This window comes from Anarhichas minor, unplaced genomic scaffold, assembly GCF_050575085.1.
Source record: "Anarhichas minor isolate MPS153535 unplaced genomic scaffold, ASM5057508v1 ptg000010l, whole genome shotgun sequence".
NCBI lineage: Eukaryota > Metazoa > Chordata > Actinopteri > Perciformes > Anarhichadidae > Anarhichas > Anarhichas minor.
The window spans coordinates 4,957,678-4,972,868 of NW_027466456.1; positions in this window are offsets into that span (position 1 = coordinate 4,957,678).

Here is a 15,191-nt window from a genome sequence, read left to right on the forward strand (position 1 = left end):
CCCCTCACACCCCGTTCCAGATGTGCCCCCCACCCAGAGGTGAACGGCAGCAGTGACTCGGGTTCTGTATCCAAACATGATGTGCCGTCCCAGATTCCCTGCCTGCAGCCTCTCCTCAGTCTCCTCAGCCACAGCACACATCTCCTCCCATTTATCAATCGGTATTAGGCTGTGGTAGGTAGGCAGACAGGTCAATCCACCTCCAGATGGACCCTTATTAGAGACAGCCGCTCCATCCATCTGAGCCCAAACTACCCTCCCTCTGCCAGGGAGCTCACTCGCTCCACTTTAAGAACCCTCATCGGGGTTTCGGAAACACTTTCTGAACATTTTAGAAGTTAATACTGAAGAGAAGAGTTTTTGGCGTGGAGATACATGTGAGGATAAATAAATATATAAGCCTCTAATGCATTATTCCTTCTCAAATCAATCACATTTTCTCTCACTACCGTCGGCCTGTCTTTGCAGCCACCTCCTCTTTTCTCTCCCTCTCTGTTTTCCCAAAGCCCATAAAAGTTGGAGCACTTTAATAAGAAGATGAAACGAGGGAGAGGAAGTGTGTGATGTGATGGAGATGAGAGAGATGATGAAATGGAGATAGATTGGATGGGGATGAGAGCCACAGGTGACAGAACTCATCCTCTCCTCCCTTTCGCCCCAAAAACTGTCTGTGTTCAGTCTCTTGCAAATCCCACAACTCCACTCTGTCTCTCATTCCAGCCATTTTTCCTCTTTGCTGTCTCTTTTTCATCTCTCTCCCACCCCCCGCCCGCCGCCATCTCTTTCCCCTCTCTCTTCCTCCCTTCATATATAGGACGCGCATGGTGTGGAGCAGTGCTTGGATAATTAGCATTAGTTTATTAATTATGAATGAGAGCGGGTTCTGTGGGAGCCAGTGAGTGGGCCTCTCACAGAGACTCATCAATTAAACAACAGAGTTTCCCAGCCTTTTGATTAAAGATAAAGAGGAAATAAGATGATGAATAGAGACCTGTTAGAGACTGGCAGAACATAAGAACAAAATGCAAGGAAGCTAAGATAGACCGAAAAAACAGTGGAGGAAGGAGCCCCACTGACGCACAGCGACTCCCCAGCTTTGAGGTTACATGTGACAGCTTTGAGAAAAAGCGACTGGAAGGATGGAAAATGTGGGATGTGTGTGCATGAGACACTGGTGCGTGCGTCGGCGTGTGAACATTCCGTGTGACATTGGCGCATTTCATGTGACATCGGCAGCACGGTGGGAAAGCCTCGCGATCAGTCTGCATCAATCGTTACTCTGCCCACACAGACCAACGCTTGGATCGATGCCAAGGTGCCAGCGCCGGCAGAGTGCCAAACCCTGCTGTCTGTTCTCGCCCTCCTTTTTTCCCTCTGCCTTCCCTTTTCCCTCTCCCACCCTCGCCTGACTCTCCTCTGCCTTCTCTCTTTTGTTCTCTCTCCTTCCTCCCCACGCTTTTCTCCTCTTTCCCGTCTGTTACTCCTCATCTTTTCTCACCTCCAGCCTCCCACTCCCTCTGCCACCGCTCCTCGCTGTGGTCAGTTGTTCGACGTGTCTCCCCCGTCAGCGGGGTCCTGTGTTTCATTTTTGTCCCCCTGAGGAGATTTAGAGGTCTTAAACCTCTTTCAAGTATTTTTTTTTGGGTTAATTTATTCAAGAGTGAAGCTGGAAGTGAAAAGGGTCTGATTTGACAGCACGACAGGAATCGCTTTTGAGCTTGAATACTGTTGTTTCAGGTTGCAACCAGAACACCCCCCATACAACCAAGGAATTACACACACACACACACACACACACACACACACACACACACACACACACCTACTGTCTCTGTCTCTGAACATATGGGCTTCTCGCACAGTTTCCCACATGTTCCCCCTCTCAGAGGCCTTGAAGTTTGGGCCAAGTGTGCAGTGAAAGGCCTTGTGATGGACTGCCGGTGCTGGTACTGTTAATCGACGCCATGTCTGATTACGCTTTTACACCGTGCACAGGAGACTGCTCGGCTTGTTGCTAGGCTCCTGTCCAATAAGTGGCTATAAAAGTGGGCGGACGGTGCTGTCATGCTCATCACAAACACACACACAGACACTCACACTCACACTCTCCGATGCGCACACTCTCTGATTAAAAACTCACAGCCCGTTTCTCCATCCATGTGAAGGATGAAAGGAAATTAACTTTCACCCTTATTTCCAGTTCAATTACTTTGACTTGCTTTTGAAATTGACTTGCAAGCACACATCAACTGGCTGGCTGTAAATATGTGTTGGACTAATCTGTGAGGTGTGAGGCCAGTAGTCAGACTAGTGAGTTAGACAAGAAAAGATTTGTAAATGTGAAGGTTAAGAAACAAGGTTTTTTTTAAATCTAGATCATGCCTCAGTTCACCATATTCTCACAGCTGTTTTCCCCGTCTAATATATAGACATTATATAAGAAGTGGACATAGTCACTGTGAAGTCACCCATTGGTTTGTGAACTGCAGTTTTGAAGCTTCAAGTTTGATTTTGGCTGTCGCCATCTTGGTTTTTGGCCATCGCCATCTTGGCTTTTCGCAAACAGAAATGACAAGAAGGGGGAGCTAAGTACATCCGAACACTGAATAAGACATTTTTAGATGACCAAAAAGGTAATAATTAACTTTGACGCAATGAAGACACACTTCGAAATCGTCAAAGTTGAAAACACGGACATGGACCGTACGACGCCGTGGTAGCGACCTGTCAATCACAAGGTAGCCACGCCCTAAAGCATACCCTGTTTTATCATCTATTTTACTCTAAATGGGACCATAATTTATCAAATCAACATCATGCCGTATTGAAGAAGACTTGTGTTTACTGAGGTAATAAATCAAGTGAGAAGTAGGCTAATTTTCTCAGATTTCTATACAACCTGACTTCTTTTTGCAACCAGAGGAGTCGCCCCCTGCTGCTCATTAGAAAGAATGCAAGTTTAAGGTAATTCCACATTGGCTTCACTTTTCAATCTAACATAAGATGGGTCCTGATTGGGCAGGGAAGATGCCTATGGAGTCATCAAGTGTATTGGCTCATTTACGAAACTATTTCACATCTCTTGCTCACTGTGTGTCACTTGCTTCTATTTTGCGCTTTGATATTAATCAAATCAAAAGAAAATCTGAGCCTCCATACACCCAACCTGGCTCCTTGTCTCGTTTCTATTTTGCCATCTTTGATCACTATAAACAGCATCTGGTGCCTTTGGACTAACCAGATCCCCTCCCACTTACAGCAAGACCAGCTAATAGCAAATTCATCCCAACATCTGGTCAGCTCTACACTTTCTGCACATCACTGCAAGCTAAAACCAAACATATTTTGGGATCACGCGTACACATATTTTGTGCATTTTTAAGGTTCCAAGTGCATCCTCTGCCCTCACTGTCTCCCCCCCAAGGAAGCAACTCTGTTATCTTGGCTTCCTCTTGTGTAGCAACTTGCCAGGTTACATAGCATTACCCTCATTACTCAAACCCCCTTCAAAGCGCTTCACTCATTGTGGCTTGAGGATAAATGAGGCAGCCTCCCTGGCCTCTTTAGGGAGCTGAAGCTTAGCTCGACGAGTCAACCAGCCGCTGCAGCAAAGAGCAACTTCAGTCGGAGCCAAACTTCCTGGTTTACTTGTGATTGGTTATGGATTTTGGCCCTTAGTGCTCTGCCGTCTTTACAGGCGCACAGCCTCTGCTTACTCAACATCGAAATCAAAGAGTTCTGACTTTTGGCTTTTTTGTGCCTTTAGAGAAAGACTTTGTTTGTTTTCACATCCTCTCAGATAAGTTTTAATGTATCATGAGAGCTCTCGCAACTTCTGTGTGGGAAGTTTGCTATCATTAGCATCTACACTACTTTATGAGGATGCATTCACAGGGAAACATGGCCTGCAGGCTGACACCAGCACTGGCCAGACGATGTTTTATAATAGAAAAAAAAAGAACTGAATATACAAGGGTTTACAACTTATTTTGTTGTGACTTTCTGCTTGTTTTGAATAAAAGATGCAAATTTTGTTTTAAGTTTTTATCTTTAATGAAGTCCCTTGTGTAGCAGTAAATATAAATGTTGATGAATCCTGAATTACACAATGTGTTAAAAAGGCAAACAGACACCAATATACACAAAAATCAAGTCTGAATATATTATCATATCATGATTTTGTAGCTGTAAATGTGGTAACTATGCTGTAAAATACAAATGTAGAAATATAAACTATATCTATAGATTTGTTTACCTCAGAATAAAGGCCTGGTCACGGACCAGCATTAAAAAAGATTTGGTGAAATTAATTTAAATTGAATCGCCATGATCAGTGGATTCACTTATGGAGACGAGGTAAAGAAAATGTCTTTCACAATCAACTTTGACTCGTATATTTTTGCCATTGACGAATAGCAAGCCGCCTCGTCAGTTCCCAGTTCAATATTAAAGAAGCTATAGTTGTGTCATAAAAAAATGTGTTGTTTTTATACAGCTATTTAATTGGAATTGATGTTACAAACATGTAATATTTCAACAAACGTAAACTCATTGTCATTAGCAATTGAGCGAACACGTTCATTCGCTGTGCTGCATGAGCCGGGTTTATTCTAGCTCCGGAGTATAACCTGCTCCACAAAAGAGGAATGCTTTCAGACATTTATGAGACAAGAATCAATGACACAAATATGTATTTGAAATAAACTGTATTAGCTTTCTGGACCCTGTTACCAACCGAGCTAACGAGTTTGCGAACTTGCAGTTAGCCCCCCCCCCCCCCAGAAATGCCAAAGGGAATAACCAGCACAGTGCAGAGGAAAATAGAAAGTACGTAGCTCGAAAAGATATTATGACTAAATCGCTAGTTTACCAAGAAGCCCTGCGTGCCGTTACTACGTCACCGAGCCTCTGGCACAGTATATTTCACGGGGACAATCAGATTCATTTCGCTGTGCCACTTTCTGTTGTCAATGTCTCTTATTCCCTGAATATAAGGTGGCAGATATGCATGAATATATTCAAAGAGATATAGACACACACACACTCACATGTTGATTCCCACATTCACTGCGACTCTGCCGGAGTCAATGTCTTGTTGCCATAGCGCCCGTTGGCATTGAGGGGACACAGCAAGGCCTGAGTGTGGAAGGAGAAGGGAAGCGAGAGCGAGGCGTGAAGTAGAGGAAATACGACAGGAAAGGAATGAGAGAGAGAACAGCGAGGGGTGAATGTCGAGGTTAACGAACAGCCATATAGCTTGAATGTTTGCTGCTTCCTTCACCCCTTTGTCTGTCCGCCGCCTTCACTCGTCTTTATCTCCCTGACAGATTTCCCACAGCATGACTCACTCTGATTAGCAGTGGGCAGCCATTTCAAAGCTCGCAGAGGCGTTGACATATAGCCTAAAACAAGAGCCCTCTCTGCAATGTAAGAGAGGAGAGAGTAAAGAAAGAGAAAAGAAGCAGCCATTACGGCCTCAGACTCATAAAGCCGGCGGCGGCCTAATTCAGGAGCACACAAGTTGATGAACTGTGTCTGTCCTTTCGCAACGGTCTTTAAATTCCATTTAATGCCGCTGTAACAGCTAATCATTTGTGTCCCTCTGTGATTGTGTGAGTTTGTGTGCGATTTTAAACAATAGCAGCTGGTGATAAGGGATATGGGGGGGGGGGGGGGGAGTGTTATTCAGCCACCACTCGGGATGAGTAAAAATGGAGGCTCAGGTTGTGATGGCTGTCCTTATCTTGTCATGAGCCAAACTGTTTCAGCGAGAGAGCACGGCATTACCACACTGCTGGCGAGGCTGCCTTTCTCCTATCTTTCCATTTGTCTCCAGCCGATCCAATCCAGCCCTCTATTTTCGTTTTTATCTCCCCGTGTCATCTCACTCTGACTCTAAAATTCATTTATGCGCTCTTTCTCGCTCACTCTGAGCTTACCCCCCCCCCCCTCTCTCTCTCTCTCTCTCTCTCTCTCTCTCTCCCCACTCTCTGTCTTTGTTCTCTCTCCCCACTTCCTTCTCTTACTTCCCCATCCTCACCTCTAGATTGGTATCAATTTTCTCTCTTTTTCTTTTTTCCCCCTTTTTCAATAAAGGGCTGCCAGGCTTGACAGCTGTCCTTCAGCTGTACGTGGTGTTTCCACAGCCATGTCGGCTGCAGATGGAGAACGGTCGGCGATGTAAGAGTTGAGCCCAGAGTAAACAGAGCTATACTGCATGCCGTCATCACAGCTTCATCAGTGCACATTCGGTATGCTGGCAGTCCTAGCGTGATACCACTGCGCTGTAGCTTTGAAATGATTTGTTATCAAGCATTCAACGTATAATTGCACTGTTAATACAACTTGGATCTTATTGTCGTGAAGTTTTGACAATTGTTTCTACAGATATTGGGATATATTCCAAGATATTGGAAGATATTGGTTGCTGAGATCTGGGAACATGGGCACACATGTGCTAAAATGTCTGTTGGGGAAAGGACGAGGGTTGTCACTGTTTTAAAAGTGTTGGAAGGATTACATCTAACGTGTTGTGTCATTTCATTGAGATTAACTGAAACACAAATGACACAGCCTAACCTTGAAGCATGCTGTAGAATGGAAGTTGTCGTTACTTTGAGGCATTGACATTTTACTACATAAGCAAATTGCCCCAAATGTACAGATGTTTCTTCCTTCCAAAGCGCTTACACACATTATTTAATTTTAAGATAGAAAAGAGAAATACAGTAGCCTAGTTTACTGATAGGATTCAAATCTCAAATCTCAAATTAATAGTCTTAGAAGATAATTATACAGGTTTTAAAGAAACTGTTGGGTTTGCCAAATCTATTTATCAGAGAAATCTTTGGTGAACTGGCCCTTCAACTCTGAGTTGCCGTATTTGTCTTCGTCGTGTGCTGTTTTCCTATGAAATTAGAGCTAACTGACGGATTATCTGGTAAAACTATGATTATCTGACCGCTCGTCGCCCAGATGTCTATATAATTGATGATAACTGTTATGTATTTGGAATAGGCATTGCATATTGTATTGTGTTCGTGTCAGAAATGCAATTTTCCCATCACAAATAATACACAAATATTTTCAGACTTTGTATTGAATTAATGTCAAGAAAGGACAAGAAGCCAAGGTAGATTTTTATCAAACTGCTCTACCAGTGCAGAATTAAATAATAAGATGCTCTGAGGCTGGACTTCTTTGTTAACAGGAAAACCAGGCCTGACATTAGCGAGGCAATATTGAATAGTTCTCTTCCTCACATGGTCACAAAGAACAGGGAGCATGGGAGGGAGAGACAGAAAGCTGGAGCCCAACAAAGTGGCCTCGGGGCATCTGTGCACCAGTGAAACCCAGGAGATCAGTCAATAAACAGGCAGGTTGTTGTTGCAGGATCAATCCAGGCCTGGAGCATTGCTTCACTTCTAATTGCCATGTGCACCGACAATACAGCCCATGGTCTCTACGTTCATGTGTGGCAAAAATCTTTACGGCGCTTCTCACAGTGTTAACACTGTCTGACATTACTTCTGGTTTTTAGGCAGTGCATGAGGAATCAGTACTGTATTCATTTTCTGAGCTTTTACTTGGAAAAATCTATTTTAACTGGACAGCTGCCACTTTGTAATTCATTTTTTTGTTCAACCGACAAAACCATACATGTTAAATATCACCTTAAGGCACATGTTCAAGCCGGAAGGAGAACATGTGCAGCGCAGAACAACTGATCATCAGCTGCTACCTGCTGTTAGCTGAAAAAGGAACCCGCAGTTATTCAATTTATGTGTGGCTTATTTGTTGCCATTTTCACTTCTATACATGATATATCAGGCATTTGCGCCATCGTATTGTGTGTTGTCATGTGACCAGCTAGCAGTGGATGAGATGCCTTGGTTTCATTAACTCAGTTCCCACAGGGTGGACGTTTCTGCTCAGCATGACATGGCTGTCTGAGTGACTATTGGTTTTCCTCAGTAACAAACAATGACAGGACTGTCTCAAACTGAATTTGAGTCAATCGCAATCAAACAGCGAGGAGTTCCTAGAAGTCTCACATACAGGAATACTTTGTGAAACGAGGCCGTTTCTCCGCTGACAGAAGCCACTATCGTGCAGACAGAAGTGCAGCCTGAGGCCATGTTACGTTGTCGGGGGGGTTAGTTAGTAGTGTACTACAGCTTTCGCCGTGTCCACCTACATGTCTCAGTGTATCATATTTTCATTCTCCGAGGGCTATTCAGAGTCAGTCTGGAAATTGTAGGAAACTTCAGCAGAAGTAGACCAAGTGGGCAAATCGTCGCTTGATGACAAAAACAGCTCCTGGAACTCGTTGAACATCACAGATTGAGGATATACAACTCTGTAAGAGTATCCAAAGGACGACTGTTCCTTTCATGCAAAATTGGACAACACATTCCCTTAAGCATTCCTGTCTTATCTTTTTTGGGGCAAACTTTCAGAGTTCTTGTGTGGATATTCCAGCTGGATGAGAGAGTTGTAGGAAACGCTCTGGTGAAACCAAGCCGGGCAATTTTCCTCAACGCCTTGTTGTTTGTCCTCCTCTCAGTGTTTTTAAATGGCAGCCTCTGTCTACAGCCGCAGCGGGGGGTTAGTCTACTGTCTGTTTGGATCCGCTGCGTTATACCCTGTTGCTCAAAAGCCTGGAGAAAGACCAATCAATGAACCAACCACTTACCCTGTTATTCAGGGAACAAAATAATGTCTGTAGCTACCAATCTGTCGCATTGGAAGGAGCACAAAGAACCTGTGTACTAGACCAGTGCTTTAATGGGGAGATGAGAGAGAGGCCTGATGGAGCTGTGTGTTGGATTCCTGTTATTGTTATGGGGAATTAAAAAAAGGCCCAGATGAGCTGCTTCATTCCTCTCGACTGATTTCGTGACAGGTAACGCAGAGAGAAAAGCGCCACCGTACAGTCCTTCACCCTCACATATCCTTGAGCCTGTACAGTACTACGGCCCTCACAATCAATACTACCAGTGTCCCGCACACTTTACCTGAGCTGCTCCTCTGCACCGTAAATGCTTTACTCGGGTTAGTTCCGTGTCATATAAGTGAGAGCTCACCAACACATCTCCCTGGAGCTCGTTGTTTCGTCTCTGGATTTTATTGAATTAACTTGACAGCCAGAGTGGGGGCTATTGACTTCCAAGGGAAATGCTTTTTTTTATATTGATTTGATCCGCTCCATGAGATGCCAGGTACTCAAAGACATTGTTGAACATCCCCTGCAATCGTAGAGCGACGAGGAGACTCTAGCTCGTTTTATGCAATTAGGACCTGATGGCACTGGGTGACTGAGCAGAGGGAAACCCCATTGAGATGTCATCTCCGAAGTGTGTCATGTGAACGCATTTATCTTTAAGTGCGATGCGACGGATGGAGGACGGGCCCGAGAGCCTTGTGGGGTACAATAAAGAAAAGAGGCTGTTAAACATAACACATCCTCTTCGACCGTCTGCCTGAGTTATTCAGGTCAAGGAAGCAACATCTCTTTTAATTTGTGTCGTGGCCTTGCACCATTGTTTAAGAAAGCTAAAAGGCCTCTTTTGTGCTGCACATGTGGAGCCGTTGAATGGGCCCGCTCTTCTCTCTAAATTGACTGCACTCACCACACTTCATGTTCTCTTTCTCTTCTAATTTCCCCTTTTTCCGTCCCTCCTTTGCTCTACTCCCTCGTCATCTGTCTCACCATTGTTATCGCTGTCAGCACGGAGATGACCACCTCCCTTCACTCCCCCACCTCATGACTTAGAACGGAGTGCTTGGGTGGAAATCTAGGAACCGCCTCTGTAAACACACGATTGCTGTATCTCTCCCCGCACAACTGTCTCTCCTCTCACCATCCTCCCTTCCTCTGTCTCTCTGCCCTTCAGCCCTCAAAGCTCGTACTTTAAAACCCGTCCTGTGAAACTCATCCAGCATCCCACAGCCACCCACCCTGATCCATTCACCATAACCAAATCCACTTTAAGACCGGCACAAACAGATCCCAAAGCCTCGTAGTGGAGGGCCCGGAGAGGAGGGGGAGGGTGACAAGAGGAAGGGGGGGAAGGAGAGGGCAATGAAATGGTGAGATATCTTCAGCGAGCTCTTCTAAATAAACCTTCCGGTCTTAAGTGTCTTAAATCCCATCTGTCTAACCCGGGAAAGAGATGCATTAATATGCAGTGGCAAGAAGAAAAAAAAAGAGACATGATTTGCTGTGATGTGATGAGAGCTGGAGAAAGAACAGGGGGAGAATGAGAGGAATGTGAGATAAATACAATGAGGTAGAGGAGGAGAAACGGGGTTTGACAAGAGCGAAGACAGATTGGAGAGAGTAGTTGCAGATAGAGGCAGAGAGACGGAGATGCAGGGAGTGAGAGCAAGAAAGATAGAGACATATATGGCTGAGCTGGCAGCCTCTTTCGCTGATTAACATGCCTCTCAGACACGGTGAGAGGGATCAAACTTGCACACAGCCAGGCCTGGGAGTTATGCCTGCAATGCAACGATAGAGTGTGTGTGTGTGTGTGTGTTTATTTCTGTTTGTTTGTTTTGAGTTTGGATCTACTGCTCGGCACATATGCAGGCATGTGTTTTTGTTCACAGCTGCCTTGTGTGCACAGTTGTCAACTGGAGACAGCTGTTGATTGACACCTCAGTGTGTGTGAGTGTGTGTGTGTGTGTGTGTGTGTGTGTGTGTGTGTGTCTGTACACCACATGAGATGTGACAAGCAACAGGGACAGATAAAGTAGAGACGGGACCCCAGAGTCGCTGTAGCGCGTGAACTCGTCCTCGCAATCGATACATTGGAATGGAATTTATCTGATGGAATTGGACGAGCGGGTGGCTGATCTGTGGTGAGAGAAGATAGAGTGGGAGAAGAGGAGATGGTAGAAGAGGAAACTTAGAACACTTAGAACTCGTGTCAAATGGGGACTTGCAGGTTCACGTTTCTATCGTTGCCAGTTGCCAGCCCTGCACAGTCGCCCTTCCTCTGGGAGAACATGCCGTGCCTTCTTGTCTCTGTCGCGAAAGAGAAAATTGCTTTTCGATACTGTTCATGATGGGGGCGCTCACAGTGGAGTGTTTGGCGAGATGATTTTCCTGTGAAATTTGCCATTATCAATAAATAATCTGGACATACTATCCCTGAATCCCATCGCGTATACGGAGATTCTGCACAGTAAATTATTTCACCATCAACTATTTAATATGTTGATCTTGACACCAAGCGGCGGCTTCATTTGGCAGAGTTTCATGCACTGTGCAGGAAAATAAGGTAAAGGAAGCCAGGGTAAACACCATTAGCACACAGAGATGTTGCTGTGACGCCTGAAATGTACAGACCTCCATGTTCCTACTTCTCTCTCCTCCTCGCCTGATGGCTCCGTCTGCTGTTATGGAATCACTTAGACAATTTCATGGTGCCCTTTCACACATTGCATTATCCAAACGTATCTGTGTATTGTACTATCTGACTTTTATGCTTTGTTCAACAGCTCTGTGTTGTGTTTAATGGACCAGATCACTTTTTTAGGCAACTTGTCATCAATTGAGATATGCTGACACTTAGAAGATTGGTTCTGCATTTTGGGAAACACGGTTAAGCACCTTCTTCCTGAGAGTAACATGAGAATATCTATACCACTGTCATATCTGTCTGTTACATAAGGTATGAAGCTACATGCAGCAGCCAGTTAGCTTAGCCTAAGATAAACTTAACTTCACCATGAACTCGTGAAAAAAAATTAATTAAATCATCCTTCCAGCGCCACTAAATCTAACAAATTGACACTTTGTTTCTCGTAGGAGGGGTCACCTCGCAAACTATATCTTGGCCGGGCAAAGTGACATCCTGAAGTCTCTGCTGGTTGCCTGGCAACCTCATGGTCACGACAAGTCTCCAGTAAGTAACTGCTCACGGCCAAGAAACAGTCCGGCACATCACTCCTCGTAAAAACCACAATGTGCTGTTTTTACGTTCCGGGTTTTGTAGCGATTAAACAAACGAGACATACAATTGATTTTTTTTTTGTCACCTTTGACACCGAGCCAGCTGTTCCCCCATATCCAGTCTTTCTTCGAGACTTGGCTGACTGTCTCTTGGCTGTTGCTTTGTATTTAATGGCCAGGCAGGTTGAGGTATTGTTACATCACTACATTGTTAGTAATGACTCACTCTGGTTTAAGCACATTTTTTTCCCATTACGGCTCGTTATTTTCAATGCTTTTTTCACACAAAGAAGAGTGAAAATCTCTTTGCAGTTGAACCATTTGTTGCCGTTATTTACTCATTCAAAATGACTCATAATCAGCAGCACATTTGCATTCTCCTTCTGTTTTTCTTGATACCTTCTATTACCAGAAACGTACATTAAACTATGAGTAGCAGTGCCCTTGTGCAAAGATGGGAAGTAAAGTCTGCAGAGTGTTTTTAGTTTTTCCCCCAAATGTTCTATTTTTGTCCGCCACCCGACCTCACGCCCCAACTGACAGCCACTTGTTGCCATTACAATAAATCCACCTCTCCTCCTGATTCACAAGCTAAAAGGGCAAACAGTCTCTGGAAGGGAACATATTGCCCTATTGAGTTACTCCTGAGTATAATACATGTCCTTGGGGGAATTTTAGCCGAATAATCACATCATGAGGGATCCTGTCATGCTGCCGAATGTCTTATTGCCATTAGCAAGGTTTCTGTATTATTTATAACCATGCTAGAGATTATCGCCTTGTGTGTTTTCTTCTGCTGGCTTTATGGAGCCTCCAGCCAGTGATGGATGGATTTGCTTTTGGTCTCCCGTCAGTCTCAGAGTGTGTTTTCTTTTCATTTTTTACTGCAGTGGAGCTGGGTCCCTCCTACATGGATGGTTTGAGCGTGATTTATGGCTTTGGCCCCTGATCCCTGCCCTGCTAATGATGGTTGTAAAATGGAGGGAAGCCAAAGGTCAGGCCTATCTCCACTGCTGTGATGTGAGATGAGGTTTCTCCTTGTCTCCTGAAGCACATTGAAGCTTAAAAGATAAAAGAAGCGAGGAGAAGTGGCGTGGAGCGGAGAGAAATAAAAGATATGTGTGGTACAGAGAAAAAAAAGATTCATCTCAGCGCTCCTTCTTGGAGAATCTTCCTCCGGAAACACAAACCTATAATTAACCTGCAGACGATGCAAAATCTTTGTTCTGCTCCGTCTAGATTGCGACTACTGTTCCTCTGTCTCCTGGTGTCTCAGCCGCTGTAATTTGGAGGACTGTGAAGGTTAATGACAGTGACACAACTCCAGGGAGAACGCCAGTAATACTCAAAGATATCCATTCATCAACAATAAGCTATTACAGGTATTACATTACTGCTCCGTCATTCAGCGCTCTTTAGTCGGGCTACCTCTCGCTCATTAATGGGAGCACATCCGCTGCAGAGAGAAAGAGTCAGAGATTATCTTATTCCAGCACCAACCTTTAAATCCCCTGAAATTATATATCCATTAGACACATGGTGCTGTGTAAAGAAGATATACTGTACCTGGCTTCACTGTCAGGTAGCAGAGTCAAGAGGACGTGTTCTCATGGTCTGCTTCGGATAAAAGAGGAGTGTTACAGAAACGTTTTTGTCCTCCTGCACATGCTGCACATATTTCCCACTACATAAATCCATGGTGTCTCTCAGTGCATGGGAAAACCAGTGTTCTGTGCATAAAGGTCACATATTTTTCATTTGCCGTGCACTCCCCCTCTTTTCTCTCTCCCTCTCTCGACCTTTTCTCTTTCTCTCCCTCTCTCTCTCTTTCTCTCTTTAAATATGTGCGCCATTATTGAGGCTCCAGGATTTCATGGCGATGCAAATATCTAGTAAACAGACCCCGGGTCACTCAAGTCCCGAGCAAAGAGAGGAAATCATGTGTGCATTTTGCGCTAGCGGAGGGAATTCCTGCATCGCTTTTACATTAGGCCTGAGAGAGATAGAGAGGGAAGACTGTGGTTTGGCTTAAGTGAAGGCGTAATGCCCAGAAGAGATGTGTGTGTGTGTCTGTTGTTGTTTTGTTGTGTGTGTGTGTGTATATTTGTGTGTGTGTGTGTGTAGAGTATATAGTGCATGTGCTTATGTATATGTGCATTCATCTCAGGGAGTCAGGGAGGAGGTTAACAGTCTGGGGTCAGCAGAGCAGATTTAAGGTGGTTTTCAAGGAAACAAAACAAAGAAATCTTTATTCCTATAAAACATTTTCCTCTAGGGCAATACAATGCACAAACAAAGCGATCTATCAGATGCTGTTTAAAATGCAAACACAGCTAAACTAATCAAATACAGAGAGGAAAACAAATGTTTTCAGTCTGCTTTTTAACGGTGTTAAATTTGGAGCACACATAAAGCAATCTGGCAAAGTATCCCACCAGCTTGGACCGTAAAAACCAAAAGCCACTTTGTCAAATTTAGATTTTTTCTTTTGAAACAACCAGAGGGCCTGCGCCAGATAACACGGGAGGTCTGACAGGTGTGCATATGGATTAAGAAAGTCAGAGAGGTACTGAAGAAGTACAATGTTGTAATCAGTTCTGAAACGATTTGAATGCCAACGCAGAGATCTGACAAGTGACAGGAGTGATGTGATTAAATACTCATGACCCTTGCAGCATCATTTTGATTAAATTCAACCCACAGTCTTTTCAGTCTTTTTTTTTTTACCCAACACACTTCTTCCTTGTCAAAATGGCATACATATTAACCACGATGCAACGCAATGTTTATTTTGTAAATTTGGGTGTGCTTGCAGCGGCTAATGTAGGCTTAAAGCTTCAAGCAGAGATGAGGAGCGGGCTACAGAGTCTGGTAAACTCACATCTTTCTATCTCCACATCACCAGATTTTTTTCATTTTCAAACTCAAACTCCACAAGCAACATCGTCAGCTTTGCACACAACACTGTGTTTTGCAGAATTGTCCAATATTCTGGATATTCTTGCACGGTGATAGTGTTGAACCAACACAAAATGATCTCATGGAAATGTTTCTGCATTTATTGAGAAGCCTTATGTTTTTAAGATGAGGAAAGACACTTTATGTTGTATTGGTGATGTTGCTCTGGGACATAGGGCATAATCAACAATAACAGCCAGATTTATGACCTTTGTGGTCTTGTACCTCCAGGGAGAAAGAAGATACTGAGAACATGTTTCCTGCCACAGAG